This window comes from Pogona vitticeps, chromosome 2, assembly GCF_051106095.1.
Source record: "Pogona vitticeps strain Pit_001003342236 chromosome 2, PviZW2.1, whole genome shotgun sequence".
Classification (NCBI taxonomy): domain Eukaryota; kingdom Metazoa; phylum Chordata; class Lepidosauria; order Squamata; family Agamidae; genus Pogona; species Pogona vitticeps.
In genome coordinates this window covers 146,746,161-146,772,057 of record NC_135784.1, presented here as the reverse complement: position 1 = coordinate 146,772,057, position 25,897 = coordinate 146,746,161, and the positions used below count along the sequence as shown (strand labels likewise).

Genomic DNA, 25,897 nt, shown 5'->3' with positions numbered 1-25,897 from the left:
GATAGCCTTAGAGTGTGCAAGGGCCTTGTCCACATCATCAGCCAACACCGACTAAAATTGATCCAATATAACCAGACCATATAGTGTGTTGAACATCTCAATATGATTCATTGTACCTACGGAGTCAAAATCCCTATGGATAGCCTCAATCTTGGCACAAAAATGGACTGCGAACAACCGGTTGAGGACCTGCAAGTTGTCCTGCTCTGGTGAGGTTGTGGAACTGGGGCAGTTCCACTGTACGTGGAAACACAGATTCAGCACTGAATCTGACTATGGAAGGATTTACTAGCTGTGGAAGAAGACACTGCGACTCATAAAAGACATCATTTCCAAATGGTGATTATTTGTTTATTTGAGGAGGAATGGCAAAGTTAGATCTGTGGTTATTTAGTTCTTTCCTCACACCCACACTTCACACTTAGATACTGTTTCCTCTGCCAATTCCTTCATCTACAACTGTCTCACTTAGGAGACTTCATTGCTCTGAAAGTTTATTTAATTCTGTACACCGTGGTGCAAATCTGTATCTAAGCTGGCATTTAACAGCAATGTGAAAGCTTCACACAAATTTGCCTCAGACGGGTATAATTATATTTTAGCCTGCTGTTATTGTTACCACATAGTTTAGGTATATCTGTATTTATCTTTCCAATCTCTGAACTCCTCTGGAGGTATTATGCCTTATTGAATATGGAACTGTAAATAGTTAATGTTCAAGTTCTCATTGACTTCTTTGGAAACTGGATTACATCCAGCTGGAAAATCTTAACTTGATACATGTATATAATATACCCTGCAAAATAACCAACTTTTGTAAGCAGTTGGTATGTGGAGGATAGAATAAAAATATTTTAACAATTTTTAACAAGAGGGACTTGTATCTTACCAAGTCTTTATTTTTAAATCACTTAACTGTTATCATTTGAAAGCAACCAAACTTTTCACAATTTTTTTTCCTTTCATTTAATTTCATTTTTTATTAAAATCACAATGAAAGTTTCTTTTATTCAATTTTTAAATTTGGCAACTGTATTAATAACTTATATTCCAAGTCACCATGAAGACAATAATAAAGAAACAGGGATGAAACTGCAGGGTAGCTAACATGCTGGATTCTTCATCTTTTTTAGCTACAGGAAGTTGTGCAACAAGAACTCTAACATAATATGCTGCATACAAACCAATCTCCACTTCTTTAGCCAGTAATGATGTCTCCCCCCCCCCCCCCGGAATTTCTTTTCCAATATATTTTAACTTGAATGATCAATTGTACTGCATATTTTTACCTTTCACTTTTTGTGTATTTCATGAATTGAATGAGGGAGTGCAGAGAATACAAATAGTTAATACATTTGAAGACAAAAACACAATTTAAAAAGATCTTAAGCTCTGGGCTGTAAACAACAGAATTAAATTTAACAGGGATAAGTACAAAGTTCCATACCTACGGGGTGGGGGAATAAATGCACAGTTACAAGATGGGGGATATGTAGGTCCAAAATAGTAAAAGTGTGAAGGATCTTGGAATTATTATAGATCACAAGATGAATATGAGCCAACGGTGTGATTTGACTGCAAAAAAAGTCAAATGCTATTTTAAGGTGCATCCACAGAAGTATAGTCTCCAAATCCCATGATATACTATTCCCCCTCTATTCAGCACTGGTCCCATTTTGGAAACAACACTTTTAGAAGGATGTCAACAAACAAGAGTAAGTTCAGAGGAGGGGTGTGAACCTTCCGAAGGGCCCAAAAAAGCCACAACAACCATTAGATCCCAGCCGTGAAAGCCTTCGCGAATACACAACAAGGATAATCATGAGATTGGAAACCAAACCCTATGAGGAAAGATTGAAAGAACTGGGCATGTTTAGCCTTGAGAAAAGAGGACTGAGGGGAGATGTGACAGCACTTTTCCAATACTTGAAAGGTAGTTGTACAGAGGAGAATCAGGATCTGTTCTCAATCATTCCAGAGTGCAGGACATGTAATAATGATCTCAAGTTACAGGAAGCCAGATTTAGGTTGAATATTAGGAAAAACTTCTTAACTGTTAGAGCAGTGGGACAATGGAACCAATTACCTCACTCCCCAATGCGGGGACTATTAAAAAGAAAATTGGACAACCATCTGTCTGTTTTGACTTGGATTCCTGCAGTGAGTGGGGGGGGGGGTGACTCAATGGCTTTGTAGGCTCCTTCCAACTCAATTATTCTATGATTTCTTGGTATTTATCTGCTTTAATACTTCTTTACCAGTCACTCTCTTAATCCATGGAAGTCTTAGTGTCTTGTGAAAAATCCACATTCCAGCACTCTCATATTTTAATAACAGCCTGTGTTAAAGTCCGTGTTTCCATGTTAAATGATAGAACCTAAAATTTCTAGCATTCTAGATTATTTTCAATAAGATCCTGCATGCTTCTGTCCTCCACAGATTTGATGGGGTACATTGATTGTAATGCTGTGAAGGTCATGTGACTCCAAACTTCATTTCTGAACATTTCTTGATTAAAACGGTTCATCAATAAAACATCCCAAATGTGCTACAATTTAAATATAATGGCTACATTCAGACTGAATTCTAAACCATCAGCTGGAGAAGAATAAGCTTAGGCAGACTCATACAGCCACTTCTCACTACCTCCTACAACACTGTCACAAGGAGACTCAAAATGTCTCTTTTCATTTTACCTTACCCACAGATTAGTATATTACTAAAATTCCACACTGAACCTAGCCATAACTGTGGTTAGTAAAAGCAAGTTGGTTTGTTTCAAAGAACCATAGGTGGAGTTAATTTAAGTTTATTCAGAACTGGATAAAACAACCAGTAGTGATTAGTTTAAAAAGAAAGGCAAAGTTTCACCTTAACGTTAGACAAGGGATTAGGCCAGCCCAAAACTCATGTACGCTTGTTCATCCACCTGGTTTTGGTTAGTATTCAAAAACTAGAAAGGTTCTCACCATTTTGGTAGGTAATGTTTCTGTGCACTGAAGCCACTGTTTAAAAAACACATCTCCACTTCCACAATGTATGGTGCATTCTGAATTTCTGTAGGTCAGACTTCTCCCAGACAGGCGAGGTAGCTGGCATTTGCCTTCAACATGATGTTACATTCCAGAATCCATTGAGAAGCAGCTAAATTTGCCTTATCCCATATTTGAATCTCAGGACTCTTAGTTATAACCCACTGAACATAATTGGAGGCCATCAAAGTCTGAAGCCTATCCTTTCTGACAATGTAACTCCTTCATACTCTGTCACTTCATGCAATGCTAAAGAAATGATACTCTTTTTGTTTTATGTAATTACATGAGTGGAACAGTGTAATAGTTTCTGAAGCCACACTAGTAATACCCTGTCACAAAACCTAGCTAAAATGAGATTACTGTATACTCACCCTTTTTCTCTGGATTATACACAAGAATTACACAAGTAAAATTCCAGTTTCAATACTAAGAAAGTATACTCTAGATAGGTATCTAATGGTCGCTGCATACTAATTTTCCTTTCTAGTTGTGGAATAATTTTACTAGAAATGAATAGCTTTATGCCAGAGTTTCACAGATGACAAGATTATAGGAAGTTGTTTGCTTTCTGAAAGCAACCTGACTTTGGAGACCATCCACCCAGCCCTCTGATTCCTTGACCCCTTTCCCAAAAGTAGCAGTAGCAAAAGCTCTCTCCGTACAGGCAGAAAGGCAAACTGATGCCTTCCTCCAACTCCTCTCCAACGTGCTGGCAGTAGTTTTGCCAGGTCTTGGGTCACCATCTGAACTCTCAAGAAACTGCTTGCTACCTTGGGTTTCTAGATAGGGAGGCAAATGTGAGGATGAGCAGCATGGAAGAAGGGTGTGATTTTATGGTGTGTGGAGGCTTTAATCCTTACCTGGTCACCCATCTCATCCCCACTTCCAAATGACACCAGGGTTCAATGTGAAAATGTTGTAGGTTGCACACAATGGTCAAATTCCGGTTGCCCGAAGTACTATATATGTAACACAAGATTGCAGAAACAGTAGGGAAAAATGTAGCAGAGTAGAAATAATATTTACAAAACACATCCACAGTCATGTTATGCAACAGTCACAATGTAAACTGTGTGATCAATTGCTCAACCATGATGGAAACTGTGTGATCTTGAACCATGCAGTCATAAATAGTGTGTTAAATTGCACAATGTCTGGGTGTAAGGCCTGCACACTTTATCAGGTATAGCTTTATGTTATGCCAACCTAAAAGGATTTCAGTTCTATTTGTTTAGAGAAAAATGCAGGACATCCACATGCTCTGACTGCCTCTGCTGTGCATGCATGCACACATGCTACAATTCTTACACAAGGAACAATTTTCTTTGCTACCACAACAGCTGGGCCATCATGAAGTGCCACCCTCTGGTTTCATGCGTTGACCGTAAACTTTCATGGAAGGGAAGCTGCATCTGTTATATTCATCACTGACTGAATTTTATATTTCCTCTGTGGTTGGTGAATTTCAGTGTTTGGTAAATTGGGAAGTTTATCTTATCCCATTTTGGTTCTGGTTACTGTATAATTGTCTGATGGTTTAAGATTAAAAGAAGGGGGGGAAAACCATACAAAAACACTCCAAAGTATTGTGACACCTTCAAGACTAACCAATTCAGTGTGATTGTTTGTGATTTACAGATCTGTTTCTTTAGATGCAACAAGATGTAACTGTTTCACATCTTCAGGTGATTAAAGAGTGGCTGCAAACAATCATGAAAACTATCTTCTGCTATCATTCTCCACACTAGGATTTCTGTCTCCTTTCTAAAAAAGGAAAGACAACTAAATTCTCGCTAATCATACCAATGATTTCAATCTCATTAGTGGTGTGCATTTTCTACAAAGAACTTGCACATTTAGTCAGAGCAACCAAGCTGCCTGACATTCTGCACTACTAAATTTCAAAACATTTAAAATCACCCTGTCACACTTTGAGTAGGGTGATCAGATTCAAACCTTTGATTTCTTATCTCTTAAAAATGCATAAAACCTTCAGTTTGATACTGGATTAAATTATACACGAGATGGGTTTGTAATTCTGGCTTGTTTCCGCTGAATCTGATTTCAGTCGCTGTCATTAGATGTTTGGCAGAACAGAAATAAATCTCCAAAGCAGGCCTGCAATAAAGCTAGCAATTTCTCCTGTGTCCTTTGAGGCTAGTTACAGTGGGCTGTCTCTACCAGGGTACCTAATAAAAATCCATTGGGGGTGTGTGTGTGCGCGCGTGCGCGCTCAAGGGCATGTGTTTACACCCAACTATGGATGTGTGTATTGGTGGAATACTTGATTTCTTCATTGCAGACCCTCTTTTGCAATGCGAATTTAAAACGAATCCTCCTTTTACTCCATTTGGATGAACATTTCAGCTGACTCACTTTCAGCTATTATCCTTCCTTCGCAGCTAGATGCCCCACTTCTCTCCATTACCGGACACACATTTTAACACTGTTTTTGTTTCTCTCTAATTGAAAAGTACAGTAGGCTTTTAGTGGAATACACATGTGTATTACATGAGTTAGCCCTGCATCTTGGAACATTTTATAGACTATTACCTGAAACCAAAGAACACCACACAGAAATCACTCTGGAAACAATTACTAACCTTCAGTGCATAAAAGTTACCTTTAGAGGGAACCAAAGAGCTTTCTTTACCTAAATCATCATCCATAAAGTTTGGAAAACAATCTCCAAAGCCTCTTTCGCTACTGAGCTTTGTTTTCAACTGATAGGTGGGTGGAACCAGGGAGGAAGCTTTGCTTTCTCTCTCTTATTAGTAACACCACTTAGAAAGGTCAAGGCACCTGTGTTTCCTGGCTGTCATACTTCTATCTCCTAAAGTGCCACAGGCTCTGTTTAATTGTAGTTCCATTCATATCCACAACTATGACAGCTCAGACTTAATTTCAGCTGAATGTTAGGATGCTATAAATGACCTCTATACCATCTTCATTAAGCTGAAGGAACTTTGTAAGTGCAATAAAATAATATGGACAAGTGGACACAGAAGTTTCAAATCCACACCCTGGCAAGTATATTCTCCTGAACATTTAAGGCACAGACTTTATTTATTTCATGTACAGTGGTGCCCCGCATAGAAAGGTTAATCCGTTCCGGATTAACCCTCGCTATGAGGAAACATTGCTAAACGGGACGCAAAATGCCATTGGCTTCTATACTCACCGTTAAGCGACGTTTCCTCATAGCGCCGCCATTTTCGCGCCCTCGGTAAGCGAGGGCAGGGTGCAAAAATGGTTGCGGTGGCCATTTTGGGTCGTCCAGTGGCCATTTTGGAGCCGCTGAACAGCTGATTTCCCGGAGTCGCAATGCGAAGATCGGTAAGTGAAACTCAATGCGAGTTTTGGCCATAGAGGCCATCGGTAAGCGATCGCATTAGTGATCTCAAAAAAGAGATCGCTATGCGATTTCGTCGTTATACGGTGCGCTCGTTAAGCGAGGCACCACTGTATTTCTGTTCTTCTCTAAATCCCTTAAGGAGTCAAAGATGAGCTAAGAGACCAAACATTAACTTTTAGGATCTATTTATTTGTAGAAAGGTTTACAACCTTACAAATCAAAGGAATTAAAAGGAGAAGTAGAAGAATGTCACAGTCAACAGGATTCTGCAGATCATAATTATACACTGCAGCTACAAAGCCACAGAATCACACGTAGATAATACCCAATGTTTTGTTTTCTTTTGTTTAGTTTCACAGGTTGGAAACTATATACTGAGATACTTCCAATAATCATCTGAAAGTGTCCTTCTAGAATTTCAGCTGTTGTATTGGGTATCTATTTCTGTTAATTAATATTAAAAGGTACAATCATTTTGCCAATATGTTTTATCTCAGCATTACAATGGGTTTTTTTTGGGGGGGGGGAGAAGAGACATTTTTAAAAGCCACAATACAATGGCATGCATTTCTACAGTCAATGGAACAGAATTTGGTGGCAAGAAACCTGTTTGAAAACAAGCAGTATAGATATGCTGAGACATCTCCAGCAACTGAAGGCTCAACTCAAGGGAGTACTGTTTATTTTTAGACATATATCTCTACTCTACGTCTACGTTGGCTTGGGCATGTCATGAGAATAGCTGATGGTCGGATTCCAAAAGATCTCCTGTATGGAGAATTAGTGCAGGGAAATCGCCCCAGAGGTAGACCATAGCTTCGATACAAGGACATCTGCAAGCGAGATCTGAAGGCCTTAGGAATGGATCTCAACAGATGGGAAATCTTGACATCTGAGTGTTCATCCTGGAGGCAGGCGGTGCATCACGGCCTCTCCCACTTTGAAGAGACCCTCGTCCAGCAGGCCGAGGCAAAGAGGCAGTTATGAAAGCAGCAAAATCAGGGAGCTAGACAGGGGACAGACTGTATTTGTCTTCAGTGTGGAAGGGATTGTCACTCTCGAATTGGCCTCCTCAGCCACACTAGACGCTGTTCCAAGTCCTCCATACAGAGCACGCTACCATAGTCTTTCGAGACTGAAGGATGCCATTGATCGATCTCTACTCCATACATTGAGGAATTTAGGAATGCACAACTTATCTCTCACTTTGCTATGTAAAGGGATCTAGAAGGTCAATAATCTTATATGGGAATTAAGTAGAATATATTGTCCTGTGATGAGTTGAACCTCTTTGGGGATTGGTGGCCTGGCTCTTGCCTGGCTCCAGTTCTTGGAGGGCTGTTTCCAGAGAGTTCAGCTTGGAAAGAGTGTATCGGCCCCATGGCTTGTCATTTGTGGGGCCCCGCAGGGCTCAGTCATCTCTCCAATGGCCGCTGGGTGGGGTCATCTGGGGGAGTGGGGCTTTGTGTCATCAGTATGCTGATGACACACAGCTCTACATCTCCTTTTTTCCAACAGCAATAGATTGCCCGTTCGTTTCCGCATTGACTTCAAGGTGTTAATGCTTACATATAAAGTCTCAAACAGTTTAGGACCTCAATACCTGGCAGAGCGCCTGCTCCCACCTATCTCTACTCATGTCACTCGATCTAGCCAGGCTGGGCAGCTGAGGGGCTTTACCCCGAGAGAGAACTGGAAGGAGAGAACTAGAAACCAGGCCTGCTCAGTGGTGGCCCCTTGCCTCTGGAATACCTTGCTCCTGGAGAACTGCCTGGCACCCTCGCTGGGAGTTTTTAAGAACAAGCTGGAAGACTTAGTTCTTCAGCAGGCCTTTCCCCCTTCCTTTTCTTAATTTCCTAAGTCTTACCATCATGGTTTTGCTTATCTTTGTGTTGTCTGATATTGTTTGTTTTAAATTTTGTTTTATATTTGGAATGCAGATTCATTGAATCTAGATGGGCGGGGTAAAAGCCGGAAAAATAAAATAAATTAAAAAAAATTGTCCAATTTATCTTGTTTCTGGTATTTAGATGGTCTTTTTTTAAAAAAAAAAACTTTGAAATCATGGAGAAGTGACTCTGAAAAAAAATATTGAGGTCTCAATAATTATATAATTTCAGCATCAGTGAAAAATAATATCAGCTTACTTCTGGGGGGAATTTTATCATTGCTTTCCCAAGCTTGAATTAGTGGACGACATTATTTGCATGTTAGGCAAAATCCTAAGGGGGAGGGAACAAAAGGACAAAAAAAACACTATGTGGCACCTTAAAGACTAACTATTATATTTTAATGTGAGTTTTCATGCAGTTGCATTCAAACAATGGAACATTCAGTCCAAGTTTTCATAGTGGAAAGTGGGATCCCTCTAGGCACCTATCAGAACTGTTCTAATATCTACCGGTAAACAGTTTCTAATGCCACATTTATATGCCACTCACCAATTATTACTATTTATTTACAAGAAGGTAAAGGGATATCAGTGCAAACCTTGCAGGCTTTCTTATCTAGGACATATTCCTCTTATAGGCCTGGCCTCATTACATTTGCAAGTTATTCTGCATTTTCGGGATTGCCAAATCATGCTAGCCTGTGAGCAGTCCTATAAAGTGCATGCTCAGCTGAATTCTCTCTCCATGTGTGTGTGTGTGTTTATGTGTATGTGTGTGCGTGTGTGTGTGTGTGTGTGCAACCATTTCGCCCACCTTCCTCTCGGTCTCCCATTCAATGGGAAGGGTTTCAAGTAAAACACCAAGTAGGCGTAAAATAATCTACAACTTGTCAGACAAATGTGGACATGGAGTCCTGTTAATGCATTTGCACACAAAATGTTGGTTCTTTATCTGGGAGAATAATGCAGAACAGCTAGAACAAAATCAAAATGCCCCTAGAGCCACACTGTTGTGCAACACTTTGGACAAGGCCTCTGAGAACACCATGTTCAGAACTTTCAGACTGCCTGGGGATGCTACGTACCACTCTTCAGCTGCCCACTTTTGGTATCTTAAGTGAACTAAATTTACTAGCAGTGTTTAGTCCATAACTTCTCAAAGGAAAAAAAATACACACACCCAACCAAAAAATGCTAAACTTTTTTTAAAGGCTCAGTAGAAGCTACATAGTTGGTTTATACCCTTCATACAAAATACACCTCAGCTGCATGGAAAGTGGTTATTAAAGTTTCCCACAATAAAGACAATATCTGAAAGCTCACAAGGAATACTGAGTGGTCCATTTTACTAAGCTATTTGTAAATCTCCAAAGTTCAGTTGTCCTCACAGATACTCACCACACCCATTTGGGAAGATGGACTAATTTTATAATTTCCTGCTTACAGGTATGGAAACAAACGAACATGAAAATATAACATTTTCTCATTCTCTCTCTATCTATCTATCTTGTACATCACCCCATTAATGTGAACAGTCTACAGTCTCTTGGCAGTTCACAACATGTCAAATTAACATTAAAGTCAACAATACAAAGTTATGATATACAGTAAATTCAAAACAAAACCCTTGCCACTAGCTTAAAACTCTGCACTTAAATAGAAATGACAAATTTAAATCCAATTTGGGCATCTGATATGGTTAAGAGTACTAATAAGAGGCTGTTTTTATTAATTTCCTAAAAATGGAAAGAGAGGACACCTGACAAACCTGTAGGCAGCTTGTTCCAGAGTTAAGGGGCCAAGACAGAGAAACTGCAGTTCCTGGTTTTTAAACTCTTTTAGCTTCATTGGGTTATTTTTACCTTTTAACATCAGACACATTGAGAAGTGAGTGCAATGGGTGGCTGTTTTGTGGGAGAGATGTCTCAACATGCATGAAGGTACTAAATTGCTAAAGGGTTTTTATAGGTCCTAACCTGCACCTTGATTTGAACTCCAACTGACAGAAAGTCAATGAAGGTGCACCAAGACTGGGAGCATATGATCAAATTTACTAGCTCCCATAATCAGTCTGGCTGTCTGTTGAAGTTTCCATATTGACTTCAAGGGCAGCCCTTTTGGACCTGCTGAAGTTTCTGTACTGACTACAAGGACAGACTTACATAGAGAGCATTGCAGTAGCCTATTTTAGAGATTACTGATGCATGACATTGTTAGGCATCTCTTGTATAAGTAGGGGCACAGCTGGGCAATCAGCCAAAGCTATTGAAAGACACCCTTGGCCGCAGTAGAGATTTATACCTCCATATAGAGAGAGCTGGGACCAAGCATATCCTCAAGTTGAGAATCCAGTCCTTCTGGGGGAATGTATCCTCATCAAGGCCAGGTAAATATCCCTCTAATCAATCTGATGATTTTCCCAACAGTAAGATCTCCGTCTTACTTATTAGTCCTCATCCAGTCCATTATCGATGCTAGGCAGCATTCAAGGAACAGTACTGCATCGCCTGCCAATGTGGAAAATTGGAAATAGAGCTGTATATCAAACTCCAAATCTCTGTATGATTTATTCCAGCAGCTTCATATAGATATTAAAAAGCATTGAGGAAATCAGCAATAGCTGAGAGATCCCATAAGGGAGGTCCTAAGGGGAGGACATCACCTCCCCAGTCTGTACCATCAGCCCTTGACAAATGCTCTAGCCGCTGCTGAGCCAAAGCTTCGGCAGCGCAGCTCATCTTTGCCTTTCTCCCTGGATAACGCAGGACCCTAGGTCTCACAAGTGCAGTTGGGCGAGAGGGGGGAACACTAGGTTATTTAAGGGACATTTCCCCCCTGTCTCCGCCCTCTTCCTTTTCTGGCATCCACCCGCCCACCCCATATTCTGGTCACCTCTGGGGCTTGATAGGAATTTTTGACATGCATCCTGATTGGCTCTTGGACGCAGGGATTTTTCACCTGTCCCATACTGGAACTGGGTGCTGGCATTTTATGAGGTGGAAGTTCGGTCACACTGGTGAGTAGTGCGGATAAATCATTTTTTTTTTCTGGTGAGTCAGGTAAGCTAACAGCCCATCGGACCTCCCAGGGCTGCAGATCGTGCGATTACAGTGCTTGGGGGGAAACATGCGCTGGGCCACAACCAGACCAACAGTCAACAAGTAAAGATGGCTTGAGGTCTGTGGGTGGTCACATTGTGGCTGGCCAGGTTCTCACTGTCTTTAAGACTGGGAGAACCTGGGGCCGGGGACTCGCCCATTTGTTGATTAAGGGGTACTTTGAAACCTCTGCGATTTAACCTGATTCCACACTATGGCAGGGGCCCCTTTGCCAAAGGATGGCAGCATTGAATTATGATCAATAAAGTGTGGCCCATGTTTTAACCCATGATACTTGTCTGGCATCTTTATTCTGGAGTGGGGAGGGCAAAGGACTTGAACCACTGAAGAACGGCCCTCCCAAGCACTAAACTTGATAGCCATCTCAGGAAGATAACACGGCTAATGGTATCAAAGGCCACAGAAAGATCCAGAAAGACCAGCAGGGTTTCCCTCAGGAGATCATCTTGCAGAGCAACCAATGCAATTTCAGTTCCCTAGTACAGCTGGAACCCCAGTTTAAAGTGACCTAGGCTATCTGTTTCCTCAAAGAATACCTGCAGCTGATCGGCCACCACTCTCTTGATCAACTTGTCCAAGAATGGAATATTGGCAATGGGCCTATCATTATTAAAATATCCATTGTTAATTTTAGTTTCTTTTGAATGGGCCTCATAATGGCTTCCTTTAAACAGGAAAGTAAATGTGCCACTTGTAAAGATGCTTTAATGACATCTGTAGCCCATTTCATGGTCAACTCTTTTGCTGATTTTAAGAACTGCGATGGGCAAGGACCTAGAGACAAAGTGGTGGCTTTGCAGCATGCAAGGATTTGTCCACATCCTCAGGCTGTACTTATTGAAACTGATCCAATTTAGCCTGACTAGATGATGCATGAGATATCTCCTTCAGATCTATTGGTATCCCAAAGGAGTCATGGTCCCAATGGATGCTTTCTACCTTAGATTTAAAACGGGCTGTCGTATGAAATTGGTTGCAGTTGTCCACATTTTGATGTAAAGATCATTTTTGTCTGGAAGACTTAAGGCCATGGACTACATGGAAAAGTTCTGCCTGTTGGTTGGAAGCAGGCTGAATTAGTTGGATAGTATGGCTTCTTTTCATGATCTTACAGTAAATTTACTACAATATCTTCCAGTTGCTTCCTTGACAGCCACCAGATTGAATTCCATTGAAGCTTTCCTCCATCTGTTCTCTATGAATTATTTCCCATTTTGAAACCTCATACTATTATCAGGTGACTACAATAGTGAATTAAATGGCATTTTCTTTCTAATATTCTGTCTCCATATAGTGTGTGTCATCTGATAACAACATGAAAGTGAGCCCTATCTGGGGTGATACTCCATCTCTAGATAGTGCCTTCCCCCATTATTTGGGAAACACTCCAGAATTACTGTGCTCCTTTGCTCACATTCTCTATTACCAACGATTCTGCAGTCCTGTGGTCTCATATATGTTGATATGCTTTACTGTGTATTATACTGTACTTTTAATGCTGTGAAGCATTTGAAGATTTTTTTTAAAAAATAGCAAGCAGTGTTAAAAGTTTTAAAATTGAATGAAATAAAGGAAATCCCATTGTAACCAATGGGGAAGCATACCGTTCCAGATACAATTCATTTCCCTATACTGTAAAATGTTATCAAGTGAATTATTGTTGTTTTTACTAAGAAATTTAATTGGATTAGCTGTTACTACAAATATACATGAGCCAGTTTCTTGGGGGGGGGGGGGAGAAAGATTCTTGTGATATCTCCTAGTATTTGTCAGGAAAATTAATCTGATTACAATAAGAACATCAATCTACAAATCACAGGAAAAAAATCCTTTAGCTAGTAGTGACCTCCATTCCCAATCCACACCATGCTGTGCCATGTTGCAGAATATGATGTACGTGGACATGCAATACAAAGATCAGTCTTAACGGTAAACCAACCATCAGAGGGAAATATATAGAATGCATATAATGCTACAAAGCAGTATTTTGTTAGCCTTGTTCTACTAACAATACACCCTTCAAAGTAACTTTGACAAATTAAGCTTTCAGTCTGAATCACTAACAAAAACTTACCCATGCTTCCCATTCACAAAATCATAAGGATCTTCAGAAAAGAAATGCTTGGAAAAAGCTCCAGCTTTATACTGTGATGAAGAACCACCCTCTCCCCTCCAACACTCCCAGACTACTCAGTAGCAATATTTCGTATTTTCTTTTTCTTTCAGTTACTCAGCTTGTGAAAAAAAAAAAGTGATTATGCTCATACTTTCTGGTTCAGCATAAGCAAATGCACAGTGTTCATAGCTTCTGGATTTGCACTTCTGAAATGACTCTGTTTTCAACACTCCCCAAAGATTTGTGAGCTGGGCTTGTCTCTCCTGCCCGGCAGAATAGCAAAGTCAGAGGAACTGGGAAGATATAGAGCAGCCAATGCACACGTCCTGATTCCTACTTAAAAGAGTGCATCAGGGAAAGTCATGGTTACATACACAGAAGCCTACATAAAAGCAAAGATGGTCCAGCCCTGTTTAATTTTTGCTTATCTGAAAAGGACATTGGCTTCAAATCCTATTGTCTTGTATTCCCCACCGCCTTGCGTATAAAGTCTAAATGCAGTCAGAGATGAGCTCTCTCACTACTTCAGAAGAAAAGCTCAGGAAGTTCCAGACTCCTCCAGTTACAGATCAGCCTTGAAGAGAAGAATGATGGTCTTAAATGGAAAGGAAAAAGACAATTTAAACGGGCCTTGCTCTATAAGGTTTGAGTCCACATTTCATGACACCCGAGATTTGGTAATGAAAGTGTGATGAGATGATGGGAAAAGTGCACATCTGTTCATATCAGAAAAGGTCTCTTTGCAGGGAACAGTCTCCCTTAAATTCCATCTGTTGGGGAATTGCTCTAGCGGAGCCACAAAAGTAGCAGCCCTACATCATGGACTAGGGTTGGGATAGAGCACAATCACCTTTACATTGTGTGATTGCCAGGAAATGCATTGCACTAGACTGCTACACAAGTGGTCCAAAACAGAACCTATTTCTCTATGTGATAACACTCTAGATTGAGTAAATGGGGTAATGGTATCTCTTGGGGCTGGAAAGAAAAGATAAGGAAGAATCTATGAAGAGTTGTGCAGTAGTTAATCAAGACAAGCAGGCAGTACAAACCAATGATTCTCAATTTGTTTGTGTTGCATGGAGTACAAATGTAGGATATCCAAATTTAGTCTGAAGAGAATTTTATTCTAGCTCAGTTTTTATAAGAGTTTTCTGAGATTTGTTAATTTCTTCATTTTTGAAAAGAAAGCAGTGGAGTAAAAAGCAAGCAAACAAAACAAAACAGAACAAAACAATAACACACACAAACAAACCACAAAATATAACAACACACACAAAAAACTTTAATGCATGAGAAACTCAAATGCAGCATATAAATAAAACTAATAAATAAATGAACATCTATCAAGGTAAAAAGCTTCAAGCTGTTAACTCTCAGAAGTCTGGATTTGTATCTCTGTATATTTAAGTAGATTAGTACTAGATTAATGTTGCCACTTCTTCCTCTTCTTTTCTACCTCCTCATTCCAGACACTATCAAGTTTTAACTCACATATCTATGGATTTCTCACCATGCCAGGAATCTCTGTAGTCATTGTATTGTTAGAGTTTTTGCAATCTCGCATGCTGCCTCTAATCCGTGTGGCTGGAAAGGACCTTTCCAAGCTGGGGTGACTGTCAATCTATCCAGCACTAATCAATTGTTTTGTTCTGCTTCTGAATTCAAAGAGAGCTCCACCTCTCCAGTCTTTTTCCCTCTCTAGAGTCTGTTGCAGTCTGTTGCTGAAAGAGTCATAATCGTCAGTGTGCTGTTTGATTTATTCAATTGTAAATAAAAAGCATTTTATTCTTTGTCTTACAAATGTCTCGCAGTGAGTTTTGGGGACTGTAAGTGCCAGTTAAAAAGAAAAGGGGTGAACTTTGAAGCTATTTAGCTATGAATACCTAAACGTCTGCTGTGCAGCTAGAGAAATTTGACATGTATTTGGCTAGTGCAGCTACAAAACAAATTTGTTCAATTTTAAAGAATTTCCCAACATTTGTTAATCTCATATTTGGGACTGAAAGAACTTGAGGTTTGAAAAAAAATTGAATCTGGGAGTAAGCAAAATGGAAAGATTTCCCTGCCCCTGCCCCAAGCTGCATCAGATACAGAAAAACTTCTCTGACACTTAAGGCGTAACTACAAGTCATGTCAAGGATTTGGTTTTGTTTCTTTGTTTAGCATCCTGCGTTTAGCATCACATGTAGGTGCTCTCTTACCATAAACCACCCACAGCACTAAAATTAGATTTCAAAAGTTGAGCACGCAGAACAGATTTGGTGTTTCAGAGAAAGAATCCTACCTAGATTCCTGAGAAACAGCACCATGACATTAGGAGACATCAGCACCTCAAGCTGCTGTGTCTCACAGAAGAAGGCAATTTTGATAAAACAGCCCCCTAAACGCCCACAGTCGCCTCCCATTGTGAAACTGTAGCCAGAGGAAAGAGCTAAACTGGAAATACGCCTGCAATTTCCAAAGACTTCAGACTCCAAGGGAAATGTGCTCCCTAAGGTGAAGAAAAGCAACTGCTGTCTTAAAGGCAGGAAAAACACAGCCAACGATCAGCAAGATGTTTAGAATAGAAACTACTGATGCCCTAATATCACTGACAAGGCACGAAAAGCTGCATTGGAAAGAGGTCAAGAGGACAAGTAGCAGGCCTTGAATTTGGAATAACATGACTAATAATCGCCTGAGACACTGGTATGTAAACATCAGCGACCATTAAGATCATTAACCTTGTCACTGCTTGAAAAATGCAATATTTTGATCAAATTAATAAGGGGATATATTTACAGGGAGCTTGAGATATTAAATGGATGTCTAATGCTGGAGCACGAAGACCTAACTTCTGAAAAGTTCTTCTGTACAGAGAAAACAAACAGGACTAAAATCGAAGACAGCACTGCAGAAAACAAAACATTAGTATAGATTTTGCATTTACCAGAGAGTTGTATTCGCGAAGGCTTTCACGGCCGGGATCTAATGGTTGTTGTGGGTTTTTCGGGCTTCTTGACCGTGTTCTGAAGGTGGTTTTTCCTAACGTTTCTCACTGTCCTCTGAAGATGCTGGCCACAGAGACTGGCGAATCTTTAGGAAAAACCACCTTCAGAACACGGCCAAGAAGCCCGAAAAACCCACAACAACCAGTACCAGAGAGTTGTTAGTACCTACACAACAACAACTGCTTGGTTGTTGCATAGGTTATAGAATAATTTCTGATGCTATGTACCCCATGTACCTCACAAGTAGCTGTGATTGAAGGCATTTATAACTGAGAAGGTGAGCATGCAGCCTATTGTAGGTCAACTTCTGTGTGGTTTAAGCTACAAAAATCTGAACTAACTAATCAACACCAGGTGACTAGCAATAATAATGTAGCTGCTTATGTCTGGGGCTAGGCTTCTTCATTTTGCTTCCCCTTTATCTCAAAACTGGCGGGTCTCATTGCTGCTGTTTGGCTTTTCAGCTACGTGGAGTGCTGCTGAGATCCTTTCAAGGCACAGAGGGGGTTTTTTTTATCAGGTGTGTAGCCTGAGTGGAATAAGTAAACAGGTGGAAGGAACCACCTGCAGATATTTGACATGTAAATTAGATCTATGATAGCCAGACCTTACATAGGTAAAGCTACCTCCAAATGCTTGGGGAACCATTATCTTCTGAGTTTTTAACCTGTCACTCACTTGTTAGACATAGACCTCCATGGATTTCAGGGAAAAATGTGGATCCTCTGCCAAACCTCTGATTTTAAATAGGTGCCATTTATGAATTTCAATAGAAATTTTAAAATAAATGCTCATCTTGGTTTTAGCTAACAAGTTAGCAACCTTCATATGCAATAAAACACAAGTTATCCAGAATTATATATGATCTTTTCACATATTTTTCCTTTTAGCTATTTTATTTGCTCTGTGGAGTGGTTTCACCAACATTATATTCTAGTTGCTGTAGTTGGGACAGGATGGGCATATGAACAAGAGCACAAGGATCTTTAATATTGACCTGGAAGAGAGAAGTTCAGGATCTGCAAAAACTACACCTGATAAAATTCTGGTTTTCATGTGACTGCTAGAGGTGCAGGGATCTGTCTCCTTTCTTCTACGGCCTCTCCCCATAGCTTAAAGCCCTATTATCTTTCATGATGCCTGGTGATCAACCTCAAATACATAGCCAGGTAAAGGTAAAGGTTCCCCTTGACAATTTTTGTCCAGTCGTGTCCAACTCTAGGGGGCGGTGCTCATCCCCGTTTCCAAACCATAGAGCCAGCGTTTTGTCCGAAGACAATCTTCCGTGGTCACATGGCCAGTGCGACTTAGACACAGAATGCTGTTACCTTCCCACCAAGGTGGTCCCTATTTATCTACTTGCATTTGCATACTTTTGAACCGCTAGGTTGGCAGGAGCTGGGACAAGTAACAGGCACTCACTCCGTCACGTGGATTCGATCTTACGACTGCTGGTCTTCTGATCCTGCAGCACAGACTTCTGCGGTTTAGCCCACAGCGCCACGGAAGAAGAAATTGTAATAGGGCCCATGTACTTTGACTGTGTTCTTATGTTTCCTAGAAGCAGGAAAGGACTAATGTCATTTTAGGAGTCCTTCCCCTTTCAAATTTGATGTTTAAAGTTATTTCTTTTCCTGGAGGAGGGCTGAGGTAAAAAGTGGAAAGAGTCTTAAAGTGTCTGTAGAAATTTTGGTAGCAGAGGGAGCAAGGTAACATAGTGGCATGTTAGCACACCATTATAACTAGGTACATTAAAAATAATTAATGTAGGACTGGAAGAAGTAGGGCTGAGGACAGGACTGATCAAAGATGCCATCTCAGTTCTGTCTGAGAGAATTGCAGTAGTCATGCTGGACTGTTTGGACACTGTACTTCCAATTCAGGAAGCCCAGTCCTTCCTTAAAATGTGTGTGAGTTTTAGAAACTGGAACAGGAAGAACACTTACAAAGCAAGATTAAAATCAGCCTTTGAAATTACCTCTAGTTTTTATCAACCCAGCCACTCACTTAGCCATCTATGTTTTGTGTCCAAAGGCCTCAACTCAGTTATAGAACATCTTTGGGTGTATTGTTGGTAGTGGGTTTTCTTTTTTTTTTCCTTGGGGAGGTTGTTTATTTTGGGGGAAGATTGTTACAAAGGAAGATGAAATCATTCAATATAAAGGGGATCTTGTCATACAAAAGGCTATGTAGATTACGTAGAAAATAGTGTGCCACCAAAGTTTATTTAATGTTTTGTTCACTGATTTTGAACATTTCAGAACTGTCTAGCGTATAGCAATGAATGCAGGCCCTTGTACAAGGAATAATCCATCAATTCAAGCAGAATCCACTTACTGATGGCCAAGCAAAGTGGTCCAATCAGTTACCTGACCAACCTCCTGTTTTTGTTTCTTCCTCCAAAGTTACAAAAAAAAAAAAAAAAGGAATAGTAATTTTCAAGCAGTAGGTAGTTTGATATATTTGTTGACACTGATGGTTCAGGAAAAATTGTGATTCAGCATTCTTATGGCTTTCGAATTCTACTTGTATGATACTTGAAGTCTACAAACTCAAAAATCCTGAATGTCATCCACAACATATTCCTTAATACCACTTCTTCCTAATCATATGCATGCTCAGGGGCCACTGCATTGATGCCTATTGCTTAAGGAACATAAATGTTTGGCAAAAAGAAGACAAGTAATCATGTTTTGTTCTTTGCTAGGAGCCCATTTAAACTCTCAGCACATTTTGTAAGCTTTTCTGAAAAGATCATAATCAAACAAGTAGTAATACTACTGTCAGTCCAATGGAATATGTGATATATAGAGAGAATAAAAAAAGATTTATGGGAAACACACTTTACTGATGGAATATCATCATCAGTTTAGTCTCAGTTCATATATCTAGTTACGAAATCTTTAGCCAAACTTCAGCTCCTGTTTCTGAGATAAGCAGCAGTGCTTTTATCTTCATTCCAGATAGAAATATGTCTATTTCTTTCAACATATGTGATTTTTTTTCTTTTTAAAGAATGAATATATTTAGAATTATGCTTCGGCAAAGAATGGGGCATAGAGAAAGCACACAGAACAGAAGTTTTCATCAATGCTATTGCCATAATAGTCTGGATTAGGCACGGTGTTCTTCTTGGAGTAACATTCATTTGCTGTCAGCGCTCCTGTGTGAAAACAAATTTGCCAGATGATTAATGAATTTCACAAACAGCACGTGGCTTCCCCACTCTGATGGCTCGCCCTGGATGGGATGGGATGCCGCAGGGTCCCCTTGGCTTCACTCCGGCACCAAAATGTCTCTCCCAACATGTTATCAGATAAACATGTTTAGCTGTTGTTGCACTCTTCTCTGTCCTTCAGGACAATTATTTATTTATTGAAGATATTAAGTAGATTTTATCCATTGGTTGTGACAGTTATCTTATTCAAAAGCAAAAGCTTTGGAACAGAAAGTGATACACTTCCCCCTCCTTTCACACACAGCCAGGAGACTCTTCTGCCTTTTTTTTCCCTATTGTACTAACCCTGAAAAATAGCACACAGAGATGTCCATAAAGGAAGCACCACTCCCAGTGCTTCTTGGGAGCAAGAAACTGGAGCATTCACAGAGAACAGTGGAGCAGAGAAGTCAGGACAAAGCTTTTGGCACTAGAAAAATGCAATAAACAGCCTGGAACTTTGATAGGTGGAGATGAACTCTTGCTGGGCCCGACAGGGCACCATTATTTTCATGGGAAAACGGAATATTTAAATAAATAATGTCAGCTTATTCGACCATTTAATATGTCACTGCCAGCACTGATTGTTTTTTCATCTACAAGGGCTCTGGAAGATTTTTTTTTCCCACCGGCAGTTGCTCATCATTTAGTCATTATTAATATTTTATCTTATTTTATTTATATGCCACTTTTCTCCCCATAGAGAAGTCCAGGTGGCTCACAGTCAATTAAAGCTACACACTAATCACTATTAAAAACACTATAAGGGATAACCTTAAAAACAATTCATATAGCACAATATTAAAATTATAGTTTGAAAGACATTTTCAAAACATGTTAAAAATCTCTAAATCGAATAGATGAATCATCCCTAAGCCCCTTGCTTATGGTTTAAAAAACTGCCTGATGTTTTTCCTGTAGCACCTATATGAAAAAATCACTCAGTGAACAGCATGTAGTTATTTTTTGAAGCAAAACACGCTTGACTATAAGATGATGTCAGACCAGAAATGATTTAAAAAGTGGAGAGATAAGCATTCATCAAAAGTGGTGGCAGACATTGCTAAGGAACCTCTAAATAGAACAGCTCTACTTTGTGGAATAGAATATCGGGGGGGGGGGGGGGCGGGAATCTGCTGTTTTCTATATGACCTCAAATGCACTGATAGCCACTCATAGGGAAAGAGCTGTAATGAGGCATCCAAATTTGTGTAATGTCCAATTACTTTGCCCTATGTTTAGATGCCTGCCTTGTTCAGATTCAACAAAAACAAATGGTAGCGAGGTCAACTGAGCAAAGGTTGAACACCAGCACAAATTACAGCTCTAGGAGAATCTTGTCCCCAGCCTGGTATCTTCAGATGGGTTTGTTTGGCTACCATGGCCATGTTGCCTGCAGGGCAACTGCTATCATAGAATTGTTGAGAAAGGTTGTTTTAGATCATTTTCAGACTTTTGCAAGAAAGAAGGTCTAGATGGGCAAATAAAGGAGGGGGGGGGAACCAAATTCATAAATTTTTTCCCAGCTGTAGCTGGTAGGAAAATGTTCATAGGAAGTAAAATGCCCTTTTTCCTCCTGATGTGTCTCCCATTACTTGTGGTTAATCTCACAGTAGCAAAGCTGTGCTTCCCTTGATTTCCTCTCACTCATGCTGCAGTTAGAGGAGAACCTAGCCTCTGCCACTGGGAACTATTTCTCTGTCTTCACTCTTTTAATAGCACTGGAATCCCTGACCATCAAAACTATTTGTCAGGAAAGTTAAAACATGTCTCTTCCTTTTCCTTCCATTTTCTCCTGTGCAAATACACTGCAGTAAAAAAAAAAAAGGTGCTCATTAGAGATGGGGAAAAATAAAAAAAATGGCAATTAGTTTTGATCTGTTATTCGTTAAGGTTAACATATCAATAAATACGAATATGCGAATATTCTTCGATGAATCGATGGATCAATCCATCAATTTGTCTGCACTTTAAATGCCTATAACACTGGCCCCCAACCACCTAGAAACACCAAATTTGCAGAGAAGCTGCCTCAGACACCTTTCTACAACGCCTGAAAGTTTGGTGAACATGGAATCATGGACTCATGAGTTCTATAGTCACAAAGAGCACCACCAGGAAAGCTCCTCCAAGGTACTTAGAGAATCCAGAATCACAACAGAGCTTCCTATGACTTTCCCCAACACGCCTGCCAACTTTGGTGAATATTGGATATCGAACATCCGAGTTATTCATCCACAAATTGGGTCCCCCCAGGAGAGTTTACCACACGGCACAGAAGCCCTTTCTGCCTATCGGCTGCCAATCAGCTGATCAGAAGCCAATAGGCAGCCATGCCCACACATAGCCAGCCTCCCAACAGCCTCCCCACCCCTTCCTTTCCCTTCCTTAGCCCCCACCCCAGTCCCACCAACACCCCTTACCTTAATAGCTACTCCATCAGGCCTTTGCAGCCACAGTGTGTAAAAAGGGAGACTGGCTGCCCTTTGCAAATATGGCGGATGCGGCATCATTTAGGGTAGGGAAGCTGCAGCTGCCATCTTTGCAAAGGGCAGCCTGGATTCCCTTAAGGCAGGCTAAGGCAGAATCATTTTTACATGCATGGCTCCGAGGCCAGAAGACCTCGGCAGCAGCAATTAAGGTAAGAGGGTGTTGGTGGGGGTGGTGTGGTGTGGTGCCTAAGGTAGGGAAAGGAAGGGGTGGGGTGGTGGCTTCCTTTCTGCCACCAATCAGTTGATCAGTGGCTGGTAGGCAAAATGGTATTTTTGTTTGTTTGTTTTTTAAAACAAAAGAGGAATAAAAATGGGTAAATATTTGTCCCTTTGTATTTGTGGGGGTTTCTGGAACGCACAAATATGGATTGACAAATATTTAATGAATCGGCTATATTCGTTGGAAAAACCAATCTGTTTTTATATTCATCCCCATCTCTAGTGCCCATATGGTTCATACTTGAAGAAAGGTGACTATTGATGTCAGAAACAGACACCCTGCCATATGGAGGTGGGGGAAAGTATAACCTACAGAATTGCAATGACCTATAGAAGTTACATTTTACCAAACTCCGGGAAGCAATGGAAGACAGGAAGGCCTGGTGTGCTCTGGTCCATGAGGTCACGAAAAGTCGGACACGACTTAACAACTAAACAAAAACAACATAGAAGCTACCCTCATTGTTTGCATGTGTGTTACATAAATGCAAGAAATTTGTTCCTGAGCAAATAAAAATCGTGTTGCAATAATCTTCAAGGATTTCCTTAGTTAAAACAGTGTTTTGAGTGTTCAACTGCTATAATTTTAACCACCTAAGCTATTTCTGGTTTTTAATATAGTATATAGTTTCTAATTAAGGTAACACTTCTTTGTTCACTTAATACCATTAAAATTTTGGAACTGCAGCTTTCCTCTGCATATTCACAAACTCTCATTGCTTGGTGCTTAAGGTGGTCCTTCCCATTTCAATTGGACCTTGGATGTTCACATATAAATATTACTTCTGTCAACCCCTAACAATAAATGACACCCTAACTAGAAAATCCGCTGCATACTTAATAAGCTTAAAGCCATAACCCTTTGCATATTTATCCTGGAGTAAGTGCCATTAAGATTCCCAGAATGATGCAATGGAATAGAAAGATCGATTAGGATTTTGGAGAACAGGGTTTAAATGCCTGCTGAGCCACAGAAACTCACTGAAGGAGAGGAATGGGTAAAACCACCCCTTAAATATCTCACCTTGACAATCCTATTAGAGTTGCTATACATCAGTTACAAATTGACAGCACAGAACACAGAGACACACACAGATACAGAAAAACCCCATTAAACACAAGCTCTTTCATTCATTAGAAGAGCATCTGCATTTCACACACATAGAATAAAACGGACTACTCTGCCCACTCTCTTGTTGCTTTTGATACGTAAAAGAATCTAAAGAGGGAAAGGCTATCTATCCATATATCCTCTCCAAGTGAGCCAGAATTTTTTTGGGGGGGGGAGGGAACAGCATTAGCATAGTCCTCTCATCATATACTGTATAGCCTACACTCAACTTCACGCAAAGTGAATAAGTGCACAGTATGAACAACGAACAATAGTAGCCCATGGAACATACAGGATGATTGAATTCTGCATCTAAACCTGAACTCTGTTCCAGATATGTTCTTGGACAAACAGCTCCACTTTTGTTCACATTAATTTAATATAACAAATAATACAGTTTCATCTTCTAAATTCACTAGCAGCATAAGTTAAATGGGGAAGTTCTCTCTCTCTCTCTCTCTCTCTCTCTCTCTCTCTCTCTCTCTCTCTCTTGATCCCATGCAGGCATTTTATTTCAGTAAAAAAAAATATAAGAAACGTGAATGAGTATGGTGTGGAGAGAGAGAGAATTTTATTTAGAAATCTGGGAAGAACATCACATAAAGAAATAATAATTAAAAGAAGAAAGGCATTCGCTGCTTATAAACTGTAGTCTATTTTTGATTAAGTTCATGGAACAGAGTAAAAAAAAGCTACAGGAAAGGAAGGTTGCTAATTATCAAAAGATTTTTGATGTGTAAATAATGGAACCAAGCCATAAAACCTGCAATGTTACCAGAATTTTGCTGGACTTCCACACTGCTGTCACCTGCTGTCAAGTTGCCTCTGGTTTATGGTGACCCTATGTATTAGTGATCTCCAAAACGTCTTGTCCTCGGCAGCCCTGCTCAGCTCTTATAAACTCAAGGTTGTGCCTTACTTTATGGAGTCAGTCCATCTCATGGTCTTTCTTTTTTCCTGCTGCCTTCACCCTTTCCCAGTATTATTGTCTTTACCAGCAAAGCTTACCTTCTCATGATTTGGCCAGAACATGACAGTTTCAGTTTCATCATTATTGCTTGCAGAGAGAGTTCTGGCTTGATTTGATCTATTATTTTCTTGATTGTCTTTCTGGCAGAGAGGGAATCCATAAAGTTCTCTCCCAGTAGCATATTTCAAACAAATATATTTTTCCTCATCAGCTTTCTTTAAAGTCCAGCTTCCATACACATGTGATCAGGAATCCAATATTGTAGATGATTTTGGTCTTGATCTCCAGTGACACTCCTCACAATTTATCTTCTAGATCCTTTATTGCTCCCCTTCTGAGTGTGGGACGTGGTGGCGCTGCGGGCTAAACCGCAGAAGCCTGTGCTGCAGGTTCAGAAGACCAAGCAGTCGTAAGATCGAATCCACGCAACGGAGTGAGCTCCCGTCACTTGTCCCAGCTCCTCACCAACCTAGCGGTTGGAAAGCATGCAAATGCGAGTAGATGAATAGGGACCACTTCGGTGGGAAGGTAACAGCGTTCTGTGTCTAAGTCGCACTGGCCATGTGACCACGGAAGATTGTCTTCAGACAAACGCTGGCTCTATGGCTTGGAAACGGGGATGAGCACCGCCCCCTAGAGTCGAACACGACTGGACAAAAATTGTCAAGGGGAACCTTTACCTTTACCTTTACCTCTGAGTCTCAGTTGCCTTCTGATTTCTTGGCTGCAGTTCCCATTCAGACTGATGATAAAATCAAGATATACAAAATCTTTAACAATTTCAATTTCTTCATTGTCAACATTAAAGTTGTGAAGTTCTTTTGTAGGCATGATTTATTTTTTGTCTTCTTAACATTCAACTGCAGTCTTGCTTTGGCATTTCTTTCACTTTCGTTAAAAGTTGTTTCATGTTATTGATGCTTTCTGACAGTAATTGTTTAACCTAATATTTTTACATTATCTCATCTCACCTCTGGTTAAACTATAATAGGGAAGCAACAGACTCAAGCCAGGTACTGATGTTCTGCTGGCTACTATTGTTCATAAGATGCACAAGTTCAATTTTTTTAAATGGCCTTAAGCAAACCTCTTATTGCTGCTCATACATGTATCAGCATGTAAAACATTTCAGCATAAAGAGGGATAAACAGTTAATCATAATAATAACTAATAAAGATATAGTCAAAGTTATTGCAAGATCCTAATGTATACTGAAAGATTGGAAAACTCTGTATCAATTTTCTACCAGTCTTCCTTGTATCAAATGTAACTAATTATTGGCCAGATTTCTGAAACCAGAAACCAGATGCATGAATTTTCATTTAAGAACCAACCTTGGCAAGGAACCACATCTCCTTTACTTCATCATTCTCTGCCTG

The 25,897-nt window shown here is 40.1% G+C and overlaps 1 long non-coding RNA gene across 1 annotated transcript in view; it reads right to left on the bottom strand.

Annotated features, from left to right (window-relative positions):
- Positions 1-7,059: 7,059 nt before the first annotated feature.
- LOC144586314 (uncharacterized) overlaps positions 7,060-25,897 on the bottom strand; it is a 33,425-nt gene continuing 14,587 nt past the window's right edge. The window contains exon 3 of the long non-coding RNA XR_013541080.1: positions 7,060-19,672. This is a non-coding gene — a long non-coding RNA (uncharacterized LOC144586314). The remainder of the gene's footprint in view (positions 19,673-25,897) is intronic.